Raw genomic sequence first — 17549 nt, 5'->3', positions numbered from 1 at the left:
TCATGACGTCATTGATTTAGTTGTTTAACATTTGGTTCTTCCCTCGACTACTCTTGAAAAACATTTTTGTTGTCTGCCACCCGCTTCACTCCCGAAATGTTCCGCCACATCGCTAATGCTGCTCCTCAAATTGTTTCTTCTTCTTCTTCTTGATTTTTATTGGTGCTTTGTAAACAACTGAAGGAATCAATACCGCCAGCAACTGGTAAAGAGTGTCTGCTAAACTTTTCTCCTTCTTGCATTTAGCAGCAACTCGAGCACATTACTGCCCCCTATATGTCAGGAGGACAAATAACACCTTTTCTGTTCAAATTGCCAACACGCCACGGTGGTGTGCTAATTTCCTCCCCTGAATACAACTAAAGGTCATAAAAATTCATTTGGAATCAGCCATTTGATGACACATCCGTCTTAATTATTAAAAAGTATTAGATATTGGCTCTGTATTTATTTGGTATCCGCCATGCCATGAAACAGTTGCTGGGAAACATGATGTACTAACCTCACATGTCTGCAATGTGGAAGCATTTAAAGATACAAAATAAGAGCAGTTTAGTAACTTCTGAGACCTTAAAAGTCCAAACTCGAGGTTCAGTTCATCCAGCTAACTCTGAAAGCTTCACACAAAAAGAAAAGAAAGATTTCCACAGGACTGTGAGAGGACAGAACGCATTCCAGAACAGAGACTGAATTTATCAGTTCTCTGCAGAACCAACAAAGCTCTACCTGAGCTGAATAAAACAGCTGGCCTGGTCTTTGTCACACGATACGCTGCAAACAAAGATCACAGCGCACGATTCTGGATCAAGCTGCGCGTTTCGGGTTAGTTTTTCTTTGGGTTTTTCCAAAGCTACGGGAAGAGTAGCAAATCAGACACGATAAAGAATATAAGAACAGTGAGTTCTGTGCTTTTGCACTACTCGTTCCTAGTTTTCTGTTAAGGATTTGTCGCTGTTTCCTGGTTCCTAATGCGAGGGCTGAAATTAAGGTTCCCAGGATAAGGATTATTGTTAACCGAACTGACTTTTCTTTCTTCCTGCAGATCTTCAGAGTGAGTTGACCCGGAGGTCACGGTTTTCCCGCCGCTGCAGGTGGAGAGGTCGGCCTCGACCTGACGTTACCTGCTCAGGTCTGACGGCCATGTGAGGAAGCAGAGCGTGGCTTCAGTTTAGTGAAAACAAACATGTCCGCTCTTCGCTTCGAAAATGTCACCTAATATGCTTCTGCAAAATTGTGCCATCACATTACCCAGTGCCGTTTATGAGCTTTTTCTCATCCGGTAATTTTTCCTGCGTGCTGGTGCAAAGGCCACGCTTGTTTCACTTTATTTCTCACGTTTCTCCTCCTGCAGACGTTTAACGTGCATCATCCTCTGAAAGGAGGAAGAGCGGGACGTGATCGCTTGCTGCAGTTTGTCAAGTGGTGAAAGGACAAAGGGAGGCTCGTCACTGCCTGTCCTGGTGTCCTCCCTCCGCTGCTGCTCTGGTGGCATTTCCATGTCAGCCACATAAAACAGGAGATTTACACGCGAGCTCCGCCGACACGATGCCACGTGGCGATTCTTTAAAGGCGCTGCAGGCGGCCTGGTCATTAAGTGACTGCATTAGGATTTTTATTTTATCATTTAGGAAAACAGATTTTTTTTTTGGTTTGCAAAAATGCAAATGAGACCATTTTTAGCACCATTTTTTCAGAGTATTCCTTGAAAGAAAATAAATCTGTGTTGTGGATCAGCCACAGTGGCGGGTGATAAAAATACCAACCATTCACTGTTCTACGTAACGTTTCAGCTGCCACTCTCGTTTTAAATTAAACCAGATCATTTAGGAAAGAAAAGCATTCAGATTCACTGACAGGAAGCTTTAGCCTCGTAAACATCGACCATCAGAAGCTAACAGGATGCTCCATCAGATTCTGCTCCTCAAATAACAAACAGCCCACAGATAAGAGATAACAACTCAGATTACAATATTTTCAAAAACTTAAATAGAAATCTGAATATTTTGTCCAGTCTGTTGGGTGTAAATATGGCCATAAAAGGACAAAAAAAGAGAGCTGCGGTTTTGAATAAATCGTCCGGCAGCTTTAAATGTCTTTGTAAACACAGTCTGTGAGACTGCAGCTCCTCGTGAGAGTGTTTGAAGTGTGTGTAAGTTATGTCTGCAGGGGTGGCGGCGGCAAACGTACACATCTGAGGCGTGGGACGCAAAGAGAGCAGGGAAATATATGGGAGATTTAAAAAAAAAAGAAAACAGATGAGAGAAATGAGAGGACGACAGGAAACGAGGAGGAGAGATGGAGGCTTTTCTTTTGTCTTGAGCTGCAGCCTGTTTCATTAGCACATCCCTCTTCTTCCTCCTCCTCCTCGCTGGCTTCCAAGCCCCAGACGGAGAGCACGGTTACTGTCCTAATGGCAGCTCTGTATTCATTATCACCTCCGCATAAGCCTCGCTCCCCTCCTCCTCCCCCACAACTCAGCCTGGGATGGGGGGGCTGCCGTAATTGATAATTAAAGAGCAATAACACAGCGGTCAATGCAATCTCACTGCAGGAGCTCCTGAAACCCCCACCTCTTTCTCTTTCACACACACACACACACACACACACACACACACACACACACACACACCAGATGTGCACTGATCACTGCAGTTAACCGAGGGAAGACCTTTCATACACACACTCAGAAGCAGGCCATCTCCTGGCACAAACACTGAAAAACAACAACATGAGTGCATACAAATGCAAATAAATGCCCACCCACGCACACACACACACACACACACACAATCCACAAGCATGCACAAAAACACACAACACTTACAAACAAGTGAGGGTGTTTATGAAGAGAAAGACCTTAAGAAAAGAAGCAAACATGCTAATTTAGCAGCAAATGAATTCAGAACTGCAGCACTACTCGTTCTGAATGGAACGATTCTCCTCCGCCAGCGGTTCAGCTGCTCAAATGGACCTTAAAGAGGTTGTTGAGAGTCTTTGAAGTGAGGTAGTGAGGTAGTGCAGAGCAATAATGAGTAATCAGCCTCTAACCTGCAACAGACAGTATTCACGTCCACACGGGAACGCTGTTGTTTTTTAAAAATAAAATCCTTGTAAACACAGAAACGACTCAAACGCTGCAGAGCTGTGCCAGTCCCGAAAAGTACACCAGAATCAGGAAAGAAGCCGCTCCCAACTGCAAACACAAGAAGAAGACGAGAACAGTGAATATGTGAGCAAAAACTGACTTTAAGCTGCTGTTGACTGAGAGTCGTGTCCTTTCTTCTGCAAAATACTATAAGATTTATGTCAGGAAGTAATTTTTTTTTTTGCCACTGAACTCAAAACACACGTCTCCGGTGAAGTCACAAAGATAATTTTCTCTTCATGTCAGTTTTTTCCTAAATCTGTTGATTCTTTGCGACTGTTTGCTTTGAAATGATGCATAAAAATCATCTTTCTTTGAAGAGTCCTTTCCTCACAGAGATTTCCTTCTACATTTAAACTCAATCAGCTGTGTCTGAACAGTAATAATAATAATATAAATAAAACACCATTCACCTAAGGTTAAAATAATCCCAAGTGCTCTTAAGTAAAGTTGTGGAGCTGCATTTAAACATAATTTAGTTTATTTTCAGCTGATGGTGAAATGACTAAAACACCCAGGTTTTGGTTTGTAATTATATCCTCTAAAAATAACATTTTTTACTCAACTTGAAGCTCTGCAGAGCCTTAGTCCTTTGCTTGAAAGCAAGTCTGTTTCCATCTTTTCAGAATATTTAATTTAATATTATGCCACCTTATTAAAGGTGTTTTGTGATACGGATGTCTTCTCTCAAGGCCTCACCATATTAATCATCTTTTTACTCAATAAAACATTGAGAATCCTATTTTCTTGAGAACAAAGGGCCACCAATTTTTATTTGGCCTCACTTTGAACCTCGTTTAATTAAATTAGTAACGTCTGAGGCCTAAAACGTGGCGAGTGTGAAAAGCATCAGCTGCAAGGAGAGCGAACATGTCGGGAATCTGTCCGTGGAAAATGTTACAGTTCGGACACGTGTGCACAGTTTCCAGTAAAAACTACTGCTTCCAACAGCTCAAACTTTACAGCCTGGAGCTAAATGTACCACCTGTCTGAAGCAAAGTGGGCAAAGGACCTGAAAGAGCTTGACAAATCAGGTCAGATGTGGAGACTTTTTTATCGTGACTGACAGCCGAGAAATCCCCGAATGACAGCCGGTTCAGCCAATCAAAGGATCAGCAGAAACAGCAAAAGACAGAGAGGAAAATTGCCAGCCTTGTCTCGACCTTTTTACACTTAGCTGAATGTTTTTTTTTAAAGAACACAGAGCAGGTCTTGAGTACAACTCCAAAGCCCAATGTAAATAAAAACTAAATGCAATGATTTGCAAATCTTATGAACCCATATTTTATGCACAATGAAACAGAGGAGACCAGCTGCTGGAGTCTTAGGAGGGGAATGTGGATACTTTTCTACACTGATGGAGTCTTTCCAGAGGCAATAATGCACCCCCATACCATCAGAGAGGCAGGATTGCTTACCTATGTTCCACTGTGAATATAACAGGTTTTTTTCCCACCTTAGAATTAGGGTTGTAGTTTCTCCCCCTCCCAAATATTCCCGTGACGTCATTTAAAGGTTGTAGATTCTCAGTCATGCAGGACATTATGATCCCAAAAGGCTAAATAGAAGACAAGTGGACATCTCTTGTTTTTTGAATGTCTTCAAAAAGCAAGGGAAAGTCCAGCTGTCTTCTATTTAGCCTCTTGGTATCTTGTTTGGTAAGACACAAGCATAGAGGAGACACAAATCGACAGAAGAAACACAGAGTGGGCGTCGAAGCAAATGCAAACTGTAGTGCATGTATGAGTGTTTGTGTGGGAGAGCAATATGCTGCAAGATGGCCGTCCAGAGGGGGTGAGAACTAGAAACCGAGGAACAGACGTGGAGGAAACGGCTGCAAATGAAGGAAGAAACAAGAGAGAGAGCGGAGTGAGACTAAACGGAGAGGAGCAGAGCTGCCAGAGACCCGTGTGTCACTCAGATCAGATCAAGTCTGACATCTTCGAGCTATCGCCCACTCCTCCCTCCATCGGCCTCGCTCTGTGGTGGCGAGCGGTCCTTTCAGCTCTTTTCTGGAGAGTGGTATTGACTGCTCCGGTTCGATGTTGGCTATTTCCATTTTCTCCTGCGGGGGGGAAGAGGAGACAACAGAAAGTGGATTCACTGCAGCCGAGGCTCAGACCTGCAGCACATCAGTCACAATGACATCTTTTCAGTCTCCCTCTGTCTTCCAGAGATGTTGCTGTTTTTTATGCACACATAAAACAGCTTAAAACACACACACACACACACACACACACACACACACACACACAGAGAGAGAGCTGCATGCCTCAAACAGAGGCCTCTGAGTCTGTCTGCAGCTCAGTCCCAGGAGGAACCAGATTAAAGGAGGCCACAGACAAAGACCGGTCCGGCAGTCCAGCTTCACCTCGGGCATAAAACTGAAAACCATAAACACTAAGACGTTCAGATACGTATATGAGTGCATTAAAATCTACATGTTTACATTAACACAGACAGGACTGTGGATAAAACACACACACACACACATACACACACACACCTCTGAGCTCAGCTGTGTGGAACGAGGCCACTTTGAAGTGCTTAAAAATGTCCTCCCTTCATTTCCACTGCTGTCCGCTCCCTGCGGGATAACTACTATGGCAACAAACACACACACGCACCATAGTTTTAGTCCTCAGAAAGATCTGCACCAAAAATGCAGGAAACCAGCAGCATGACTGCAGATCTAAATTCAACATCCTGATTTTCAGCTGTGAAAACGTGCCACGATACAGTGAAAATCTCATCATTTATTTATTTATTTCAAGTTAAAGTTAAAACCCTTTTATTCTCCATTTACACACATACAGAGTTTTACGTCTAGAGAGAACAATAACAATGATAAAATTAATAAAAAGACATAAAAGAACAGATTTTTATTCACTTATTGTTTTTATTTCAGCTGGCTGTAACAAACCACAAGCATCACAATCATACTTATTGTTTTTTTATGCTTTTAGTTATTTTTATAACTTGCAGCTAAAAGGTTAAAGGCGGGTGATAATGTAATTGAGTTTGTGTGTGTGTGTGTGTGTGTGTGTCCGTATCTTGTTTTTGTTACCACTTTAGGACCTTTCCTGGTGCATTCGCCTACCTTGTCAGGACCTGTAGTCCTTATGGGGACCAAACCGGGTCCTAAAAAGGAGGAATGTTGTTTTTTGGTTAGGTTTAGGGCTAAGGTGCGATGTGGGTTTAGTTTAATGTGGTAGTAGCTGGAAGTCATTCCCAACACATCCCTTGAGGGCTAACTGATTAAGTAAAATTGCACATAACGTTAAAAAGACTATAACTTAAAAGGCAGCAGCTGAAAAGCATTCAATTAAGGAACACTGGGTCATTTAATTTTTTTATTTTCTCTCCATGCTCTCATTAAAAAGGACTTTAAAATAAACAGCCCTTTAACAGAAAGCTGCAAAGAAGAACACGAACTTTATTTAAAAAGGCAACTAAAGTTTATATCTGCAGTTAATTTATAAAAGAAATTAACAGCTGAACAAACTTTATGCTTATAAAAATACTTTATCAAGTAAATTTATTGTGAGAAAACAAAAATGTCTCATTTCGTGTTACACTTTGAAACAATAAACTCTCCATTATCAGGAATAACCTTTAATTTTTCACATTTTTTTACATTCAGCTGATAAAACCCAGACTGTGGCTCGACGTCATGACGACCACCTGACCCGTCTGCCATTTTTTGCTCACCTTTCATGACCTCATTAGGAGCGATTTCAAAATCACACGACCCCTCCGTCGATTTGATCTGTAAACACATTCCTATCTAACAAACAAGTGGAGGTCGACACCACATCCTCTAATTCCAGCCTGCAGGCGCTGGCCACGCCCGACCCAAATCTAATTTTGCCCCCGGCTTTTTTCGGGGGCTTCTTCCATCAGAAGAGGCAGACAGTTGCTTCTATTTCACAGGTAATCTCTCCTGTATTGACTTAATGGGTTCAGGCGCTGTAATAGAGGTCATTTAGCACAATGGTTTAGAGCTGTGGAACATTATGGGAGAAAGTGGGGCTTACCAATCCTAATGTTACATTTTAGCTGCAATTTGGGGATATTTACGCTCTTCCTTCAATCCCTGAGCACCCCCCACCTAAAAAGAACCCCTGGAGCAGCACTCAAACAGCCCCTGGAGACCGCAGATTTACAGGATCATCTTCCTCTGCTGCGTGTCGGTGTGTGAGCGGTTTGTAGATGGCTGAGGGGTACAGATTGATTTGGTTTTGTTAGGCAGAGAGGATTTGCACCGCAGCGAAGCTTTAGCTCTTTAAAAACCTCTCCCCTCTCTAGATTTCTCTCCACTCTCTTTTCTCTTTTCAGCAGGGAGAGGGAAGTAATTAACAGCTACTTAAATTCCCTCCGTGGATTTGTGGACTACAGGAAAAAAAAGGAGAAGGGGGCAGAGTGCTGAAAGATGTGCTCTATCCTCTGAAGCTTAATGTCACCATTAAAAGAGAGTAATTTCGTCCCGGAGAATTTATTTGACACTGCTTGGTTAAAAAAAAATCACATCTTCCTGGTGTGGCATTATTCAGTAATGAAGGAGAATAATACAAGAGGATACTAATGCATTATAGAAACCTCTTTGCATTTCTGCTGCTGCCATTGATTGAATCAAAATCTCATCCTCCCCCCCTTCTGTCCAAAGAGTGGTTCAGAGCAGAGCTGCGCTTCTTTGGAACGAGCTTTCATGCAAATCAATCCTCGCGCCGCGATTTCAGACTCAGTTTTCTGTGAAACCGAGACGTTCGTTTACACGACGAGGGTCTCGGAGTGGAACTTTTCGGACCTACCTGTTTGCAACGTGTGAAATCGCACATTTAATCTGCGTGTGCACGAGTACGTACGCCAACAACAGGAATAATGGTGGACAGCAGAGTGCTGTCGGTCCAAACAAATATCCGTGTGTTCACCATTTTGGATGTGACTGCTTCTATGTTCTGCACACGTGCACGTGTCAGCGCCAGCTAGTGGTCTGGCATAGAAACTACAGCAGGGTTAACGGACACAGAATTATTGTGTAAACGTGTAAGTTTTTCTCAATAAACATTGGAACATCTGTAACGTTTCCAGGAGATTCATCACCTTTAAACAGGGTCTGAGTCGACTTTTATTGTATTATTCTTTAAGTTTTTTATGCAGCCAAACATTTTCATATAGACACAATAAATATAACCATTTATATAATAAAACATTCAACTCAATTGATTGGTTTTGTAACTTTTAAACTTTTCAAAATATTGCATTTTATTTAGAATAAAATTCCCACAGAAACACACTAAGAGCTCTTAAAAAACATTTTTCAGCAGATTAGTTTTTTTTATTTTATTGTTTTACTTTTAGCTTTTGGCTACCATTCTGCTACTTTTTGCATGAGGTACACTTTTGCTAATTTGAACTTTAGCATATGTTTTACTAATTTTAGTTACAATTTAGCTAATTTTATCTCATCTGTTAATCTGTTCTGCTAATTTAAGCCCTAACATTTCTTTTGTTAACTGAAGCTACTGTTAATTATACATTCTGCATATATTAAGTAATTTTATCTACTGTGTCTGCTGCTCATTTTAGCCTCAGATTTGCTATTTTTACTTAATTTAAATTGCAAATGCAAATCTGCTTGTTTTATCTTAAACAACCCAGTTTTAGCTTCTTCAGCAGTCACTCAGCACCCGGCCGGACTCTTCCCCTTTCTTCCCCTTAAAGCAAATTAAAACCAAGCCGACACATTTTAATGATCCTCACAACAAACATGTCCACACATGTCAACAGGAAGTCAATAAAGTCTTCATTACTGTTTTTTTTTTCTCTGTTCCCTCGCTCAAACAGCAGCACTTCCTGTCAGCACCGTTCAGCTTCCTCTCCAGTCCCACTGTGCTAACGACTGTGTCGAGTGTGTCAGGGCTGCCAGATCAGATGTCCCGCGTCCTGCGTGGATATCAAACCAGACAATACACCTCCTGCTGCAGGCTGAGCGAACGCCATCTACCCAGAAAGCATTCATTTCCCCTCTGGAGCTAATCCTCCGTCCCAGGAGAGATGAGCGGGTGGCTAATGAATACAGAGGAGGTAATCTGAGTCTGCATGCTCCGGGCCATCAAACCCACATCACAAACTGTACAAACACTGCTCAGATAGACCCACTGATCCATCGAAACACGCAGACACGTGGACTGTCCGCTCACACGGCTTTTTCTTTCAACAAACTGATGGGAAGCAGCAGAAACATTCGATGAAAACCACAGAAAACAGCTCGAATAAACAAAGATTATTAGCAGTACCTCAGATTGGATCGGCACTTAGGTAAACATCATTATGAAAGGCTGATTATGAAACTGAAATGACCCACTTTGCACACAGGTGACGCCTGCAGGTGTTGCATAACCGGCTGGATAAAATATTTTATCTTCTGCAGCTGTGATTCAAGCAGGAGCAACAAAAATATAATTATGTGAATGTTGATTTTTCTTGTTGGATTCCAGTCACAGCAAAAAGATAAATTCACTCATGGCTTCTTGCTTTTCGTGGTCAGGTTTGTGGGGGGAAAGAGAGGATTTAAAGCCCCTCGTTACGACGTGGAGCCGCTAAAAAAGGTCAAACCAACAGGTTGTGGAAGCTGACACTTTATGTTACCCATAATCACACACTTTACAATTTATATTTCATGTTTAAATATAAACAAATCATGTCTTGTGATTTAAAGCGCCCTAATGAGGTCTGACACCTGCCAAGTTAATAAGTGGCAGACTGAAAAGTAAGCCTTAAACAGTCGCTGCTCAAAAAACTAAAAGTCAGATCTTAAAAGTTCTTAAACAACAGAAGACTCTGATGGCCACACATATGAATTTTTCTGTTTCTACAGGGTACGGCAGGTTAAAAAGATCTGTCAGATTTAAACTTTTTACATTTGGCAGAAAATCTCGGTGAAATAAGATAAAAAATCTCTACATTTTGAGGCATATTTTGTACATTTACTAAAAATAATTGTGAATAGGAAAAGTCTGCAAAATCTTCTAGTTTTTAGCTGAATATTTCTTTGGGAAAATCCTTTTAAAACCATAAAAAAAACCTGTGATTATTAAAAAAAACATTTCCAAAGTACCAGTTCAGTCACGTAAAGTCCGATTAAACTGTGAGCGATGTCTCTTCTGTCAGAGCCACGGCGTTCAGCTTAAGTACGTGGAAATTTCTTGCAAATGTTTTTGCAAATTTCATCCACGTTGTTCGATGTACCGTTACTGTTTTTCACAATCGAGCCAAATTTGCATTTTGTTTTTCAGAGCTGCAGGGTGTGAGAATAAAAACAAAAATTGTAAAGAGAGTAGTAACAAGGTTGCTTCGACGCTTACGCATTATTGGAACCCCTAATTAGGCTAAATGCCTTCAGGGCGGCTCGTTGGGTTTTAACTTCAGATTGCATAAAATTGTTCATAATCGAAAAACAACTCATATGCAGAGTTGCGGTTTTACTGATCTTAGCATTCTCCAGTTCTGTGTTTCCACTGTGCCAACCTTACATCACTGAGTTGTGTGCTTTTTGCATTTTTCCGTCACTGTATTTATTCTTTATTTCCAAATGAGCTCACTGTCACAGGGCTCCGATGATATCACACAGTGGCATTAGCTGTAATGGATGTGGCAGAAAAAGGAAAAAGGTCTTGATTCTCTGAAAGTGAGGGCTGTCATCTACTCAGCCACAAGCCTGTAATCTGCCTCCATCAGGTGTCTGAACACTTTAGATATAAATACCCGACATTACCGAGACGTTGCCAGGGTACAAATTGAAGCGAGGAAGAGGCCGTGAGCCTCCTCACTGCACACAACACAAAAATATCTCCTCTTCAGCTGGCAATCACGAGCAAATGTTCTCAAAACAGGAGCGATAACTTCCACTCGGAGTCAATATATAGACGTAGTGGAGTGTAAAAGGCCTTGCTGAAGCTTTCAGGCCCTAATGAGGGGGTGTGTGTGCACGTTTGTGTGTCAGAACACGTGAGAGCACCGGGACCGTCTCCAGCGGAGAGGCCGTTTCCTCCCAGCTGCCCTTCCCACAGATCGATAGCCCTCGCTCCAGGTTTTAATTAGCTAATCAGTGGAACATGGGCTTTTAAGCATGAAGGGAGAACGAAGCTAAAACCCGGCGTCAATACCCATTAAAATGGTTGCCTTAAAATGTGGCTGCCATTGACTTAAAACCTGCGCTATTTATGGCTCTCCTCTAAGTTCAGAGCTGTGATGAAACACAATGAAAATCTTAAGTGTTACTAAGATACAACCATTACTGAAGGAGAATAAATATTTTTGCTTTAATGGTTTTATTTATCATTCTTGTGTGCATTTTGTCAAGTTATTGGTAAAACTGCAGTTATGAACAGGATCCTTTCCTTGGAAGGACTTCTCCACCATGAGACATTAAGACACAGACTTCTACTCTAATATATCTGACATCATCCAGGATGTCTTTCTCCTGGAAAAAAGGACAAACCCACATTCACAGCTTAAACCTGATGACATTTAAGTTTTTGTTTGCAGTCATTCAGGCGTCCTTGTTACGATCACAAAGGCAGATAATATAAAAAACATTCTGTTCTCAGCATTAATGCCGCCAATCTTCAGCTTTCCCTCCCCTGTTTTTAAAGGCAATAACCAAGTTGACAGATTGACACAGATTTCCCTGAAGACAAAACAGAAAAAATCCCGACACACCCGTGAACCCGGGTCCAACCCTTGTTCTGTGAGCGGCTGCCGCATGCGTCGGTCACATGCTGTAAATACCTAAGGGATTAAAATTTAGGACGCGCTGCCAAGAGATGGGACGGGCGTTGTGCCGCCACAATAAAGCGTTTGGTAAATTTGCTGCTGTGTGCATGTGTGTGTGTCAGAGGTCAGGGTGTGTGTGTGTGTGTGTGTGTGACATGTTTGCTTTGTGTCACTTGACAGAATAAATGTGAACTTTCAGAAATCCTGATTCATGAGTTTGCAGTTCATATTGTGTGAGTGACATTAAGCTGTTTGTATGTGTGTGTGTGTGTGTGTGTGTGTGTGTGTGTGTGTGATGGAGTGTCAACACCACCAGATCAACTAATAAAATCTCAAACATATGTCTGTGTGAATGAAAATACTCCCTTCTGAAGTATTTAATACCATAGTTGTACCACATTTTACAGTCATGCTACAAATATTACATAAAACTCAATATTTAAGTAAATAGTTATTTAAGGGTTTTTGTTAAAATATTAAGACCTAGCTTCAGATCATCTGATGTTTTCAGGAATTAAAATCTGTGTTTTTGGTTGCATCTGATAGAAAATGTTGAGGAATAAATGCCTGGCAGCCCTTTAAGGAATGCATATCGCCCGCCGCCTTTCATGACAGTTATAATTCAGAATACTTTAATTATCTTTAATGAAATTGCAATTATTACAGCTGCAGCCGTTCAAGTAAGCATTAGAGTTGAAATGTAAAGAAAGAAAGAAATGTTCTAGTACACAAAAAGAATTTGAAAGAAATGAAAAGAAAGAGAAATAGCAACGATGTAAATAGAGATGACAGTATAAATAGAAACAGCAATTATAATAATGACGGTTATAGTGATATTGCACATGTTAGATTAAGGTGTTGTAGATAAATAAAGAAACTGCACAGGTGTATTAAGTGACAGATGACTTATGACTAATTCAAAATGGTTGCAACATTTCCACTTTAAAAGATGTTCTCACAATACTGCACGATGTTGCATTTATTATTATTATTGTAGGTTTATCAAAACAGGTGTAACTCCATCAGTTCTCATCATCGGATGGTTTTTAGTTTGTTTACCTACAATATGTGAAAAAAAATGCATATCTGATCTTTAATTTCGCTATCAGAATGTAATTTTAACAGTAAACAAAGAACGAAACCAAATCAGAAGAGTCCAGGTCCCCAAGAAGGAGAAGGAAGTTCAGCAGGAACTCTCAGTTCTGCCAAGATCGCTTCTCAGGTGCAAAGTAGCATCCAACAGAAGAAAAAGAAAACCCTTCTGCAGGAGTACGGGGAACTGAAAGTGGCTCACGTCATCAGCCAGGAAAGGGTTTCATCTGAACTCCAGTCGGAGAAAGAGAAAAGAAAAGGCTCTCCAACAACAACTGGATGAAGCCAAACTTTTACACGACAAACTGAGCAACAATGAAATGGAGGTCGTTGCACTTCGTCAAAAACGAGCCACAGAGAACCAGCAACAGAAAAAAGGGTACAGGACCATCTAAAAAAAACATCTGCCAAGGAGATCCAGCAACTACGGGAGAAGAAGAGACAAAACTGAAGACAGAGCTGGAATAAACGGCCACATCTTACAACCATCTCAAAGCCAGACGTGGTTCTTAAAATGATGTCAGAAGCATTTTTACAGCAGCTCAACATGCAAGTTTCTGTCCAGAACAACAAGGGACACCTGGAGAAAATGAAAAACCTCCAGGCAGAAAACGAGACCTTGACCCAGGAGATCTTTGATTTGGAGACGATCTGCTCCAACACAGAGGTGGACCTTCAGCTGTCCTCTGAACTCAAAGACAGACGGTTGGATTCACCAAACCCTGATGACCTGACAGAAGAACCCCTTCTGATGGAGATGTAAGGAAAATCAACCACACACAGGAGTGTACAAAAGGGAAAACGTTTATTTTCAGAAACTGGTTTCTGCTCAGGGAGAGGACATCAAACACAGCACTGCAGAGCAGTGGACAGGTGGAGCAGAGGAACAGAGGGTCTGACGACAGGGTGATGCAGGGAACCAGTGGAACAGGCTTCTGTAGAAGCAATGAAGATCTCCACGAGGAGATCCAAAACCCAACACCCAGAGACTTTGTCGATGATAAGGCAGAGGTCATGCACAGGAGGTCAGAGAGAGCAAACTTAGCTTTGAGGGGCAGGCGACAATCCGTGGTCGTGAGGCAGAGCTTGGGTCAGGGTCCTGAAATCCAGAATAGAAGGGATCCGTGAAGGTCTTGGCAGGAGGGGTAAATCCGTGGACAGAAGGGGGTCGTAGAAAACTGAAGGCTTGGAAGGAAAACGCTGGATCTCTACTGGCTCGTGGCTGTCGATAATCTGGCAAGGAAGCAGAGACTGAAGGGTGTTTAAGTAGGGCAAGGCCCAGGTGGAACAGGTAAGCAATCAGGCATGGCAGGTGAGCAGAATGAGTGCTAAACACAGCATGGACAGGACATGAATCATAACAGGAGAACTCACTTCTCCAGAGGAAAAATACAAAAAGAAGTCTTTCTGGAAGAGGACTTGCCATTTCCTTGGCCTGAGAAAGCCTGAAAGTTGGAAGAAAACTAAAAATCTTTCCGACTGAAAACCCTTTCCTTTGCGCACCAACACAGGCAAACATTCACGAAACATTTCAAACACAAACCAGTGAACATTTGTCTATTTTTTTAAATTTTAGGGCAACATGATGGAATATCAGTCATCTCCTTTACCAAACAAAGGACATCATCATCATTTCCCCCCACATAGTTCAAATTATTCTACAATCACCCACTTAAATAATAAATAAGTAAGTAAATAAATAAATAAAACACACAGAAAATTAATTCACCCTCTGTGGGGGTGTTTGCGTGTCCCGATGGTCCCAGAAGCCATGATGTCGAGGGCAGAGTCGGCCCTGGATGGGACTGGGTGAGGGGCCCGACTAAGAGCGATTCAACAACCCTTCACAAGATTTAATGATTCTCTTTTATGACCGTGTGTGGGTGTGTGTGTTGGTGACATTTTGAGTTTACCTTCAGCTCGAGCTCGGAGTCTGTGTTTAGGTGACAACATGCCGGTGGTTTTCCAGAGCGTCACCTGTGGTCACCGGTCTACTTCCAGGACGTTTCAGGGGTGTAAAAACAGACTCGCTGCCGAGTGACAGGAAAATAAAAACAGGTTTGTTGGAGATCCTATAAATAAGGACTCGTGTGTTGCAGCTGGAGCCTCTGATACAGCGAAGAATAAAAGAGCCACGGAGAGAAAAGCAGACTGAACCGGTCACCTGGCTTTGTTTCGTCTCAGTTTCAACACAAACCGCTCACTTATCTCAGAGACAACTCCCTCACCGAGGCCTCTAATTACAGCCTCAACTTGATTTAACTCTGCTGTGATGATACGGCTCGGAATAAAAACACAACTGAAGGAACCGGAGAGCCTGTTTAGTCTCTCACTGTTCAAACAGGATAAAAAAGAAAAAAGAAAACAGGCAGGACACACAACTTTAAACTTAATGTTCTAAAAAACTGGGAGGTTTTTGTTTAAACTGCAAACAGAATCCAGTTTAAAGAAACTTGAACTAATAACCTTTAAAAAGTTCTGCTTTGTCTCCCTTTGAAAGTGTTTATAATTTAGTTTTTATAACATTTATAGTCATAGATAAACTTTAAATAGTATTAGGATAAGGAAGAAGAAGCGATGATGTGCAAAAGTCCTGAGTCATCCTTCATGTCTTTATTTTTTCATTTGTTAATGTTAATTTTATTTTTGTAGCAGCTGAACTCCAACAAGACAACAATATAAGAAAAATAACAAAAAGGACAATAATACATTTAAAAGAGACAGTGCATGTGCTCGGTTTGAACAAAAAGCCACAATAAAAAGACGAGTTTTAAGCAGGGATTTTAAATTCTCTTTAGTCTGAGTTTAAACCACTTAACTCTGATCCAGAAGTCATTTAGGGATAAAAAAGCTCCTAAACTCAAAGGATGAAGCCGTGTTGTGTCAACACAAAACACACAATTTAGCAAAGAACCAATTTTAAATTGAATCTTTAGGCTCTTTGTTAGCAGCAGCCTGTCACAAAGACAGTTTGTTCCCTTTTCTTTGTTGGAAAAATAGAAAATATGATTTTATCTCCAACGAGGCAGTTAGCTGAAACCTTGACCAACAGTCATCTGGAGGATGAAGCATCTCTCGGGTCTTTGCTGGATTTTATTCCACAGTTTTGTCTTTTTTTTGTCCTCCAGTTTCATCATTTTAAGGCACACACTGGATTTTATGCTCGCATGTTCAGGTACAAAGGCTGAAACTGAGTGAAAAATCAGCTAAAGTCCAAAGAAAACCTCAGAAAGACCGTCAGAAAGCCTGGAGAATGTTGATCAAGACCTCTTAAAAAAAATTAAAAAGACCTCACTGCTTGGAAACAAAAACTTGTTTAAAGGTTGGGTTCAAACTTACATTTTTGACTAAATTTACTGTTTTTATTTTGAAAGGTCCCAAAAACTAATTATCTGATTATCTCTGTGATTTCATATAATTTGATCTCTCAAAGCAAAATAAAACCTGAATCCTTCTGGAAAATCACCATAAAGCGTTTAGCATTTAGGCAAGAACAAAGTTTTTTGTGTTTTCCAGACTGACTTCTTTTAACTGAGTGTATTAATGAGTTACAACACAAAGTCTTATTGATTTTCTTATTTTCTCAGAGCGACCACATAAAGAAACGTAGATGAAGAAAGCAGCGGGTAAGATGAAAGTATTGGAAAAACTGGTGTCATAAAAGGTTCGACCGCTTGGCTCCGAGAACTCAGAGGAATTCAATATTCTTTCAAGGAGGCATAATACACATCGGCATCCAGCAATAAAAGAACGAACAACAAAAGTGTCCATTTTCTCCAGAATAGAGCGAAGGAGGAGGAAGATGAGGTGAAAGGGGAGGTTTGAATGCGTGTGGGGGGGAAGGGCGCTCGGCGCTTTAATATGATGACACCGGGCCGTCCGAGGCCATTATGAGCTGCGCAGACTTCTCCAAATACAGACGGGGAGGCAACCCCCACTTTAATAAAAGGAGACATTTGCTGTGGTCTGATTAGAAATATCATTTCCTGATGCTCGTCTTTTCCCTTCCAATAAATTGGTCAGAGCTGTGCCGGGTCTGACTGCAGATAATGAGCTGCAGGGAAGGAGGCCTGCAGAATAACTGAGACGGAAGAGAAGCTAACAGGCAGAGGGAAAGACACACAAGAAGCTACATACGTGTGCATCCACAGGGGTTAGACAATGAAACTGAAACACCTGGAACATGCCTTTCAGACAGCTTCCTCTTGCGTCCACAGTTAATCCTGTTGGATGTGGTTCGTCCTTCTTGGTGGTACGCTGACATTACCCTGGATACGTCACAAAGACTTGCTGTCTTGGTCACAGATGCACCAACAAGTTGTCCTCTTTTGAACTCTGTTATGTCACCCATAATGTTGTGTGCATTGCAATATTTGGAGCCAAACTGAGCTCTTACCCTGCTAACTGAACCGTCACGCTCTGCTCTTACTGGTGCAATCTGCAATTAATGAAGATTGGCCACCAGGCTGGTCCAATTTAGCCATGAAACCTCCCACACTAAAATGACAGGTGTTTCAGTTTCATTGTCTAACCC

This window comes from Kryptolebias marmoratus, linkage group LG3 (assembly GCF_001649575.2).
Source record: "Kryptolebias marmoratus isolate JLee-2015 linkage group LG3, ASM164957v2, whole genome shotgun sequence".
In the NCBI taxonomy this organism is placed as follows: Eukaryota; Metazoa; Chordata; class Actinopteri; order Cyprinodontiformes; family Rivulidae; genus Kryptolebias; species Kryptolebias marmoratus.
The sequence above is the reverse complement of the archived record's forward strand: the minus strand, read 5'-3'. Positions refer to the sequence as shown.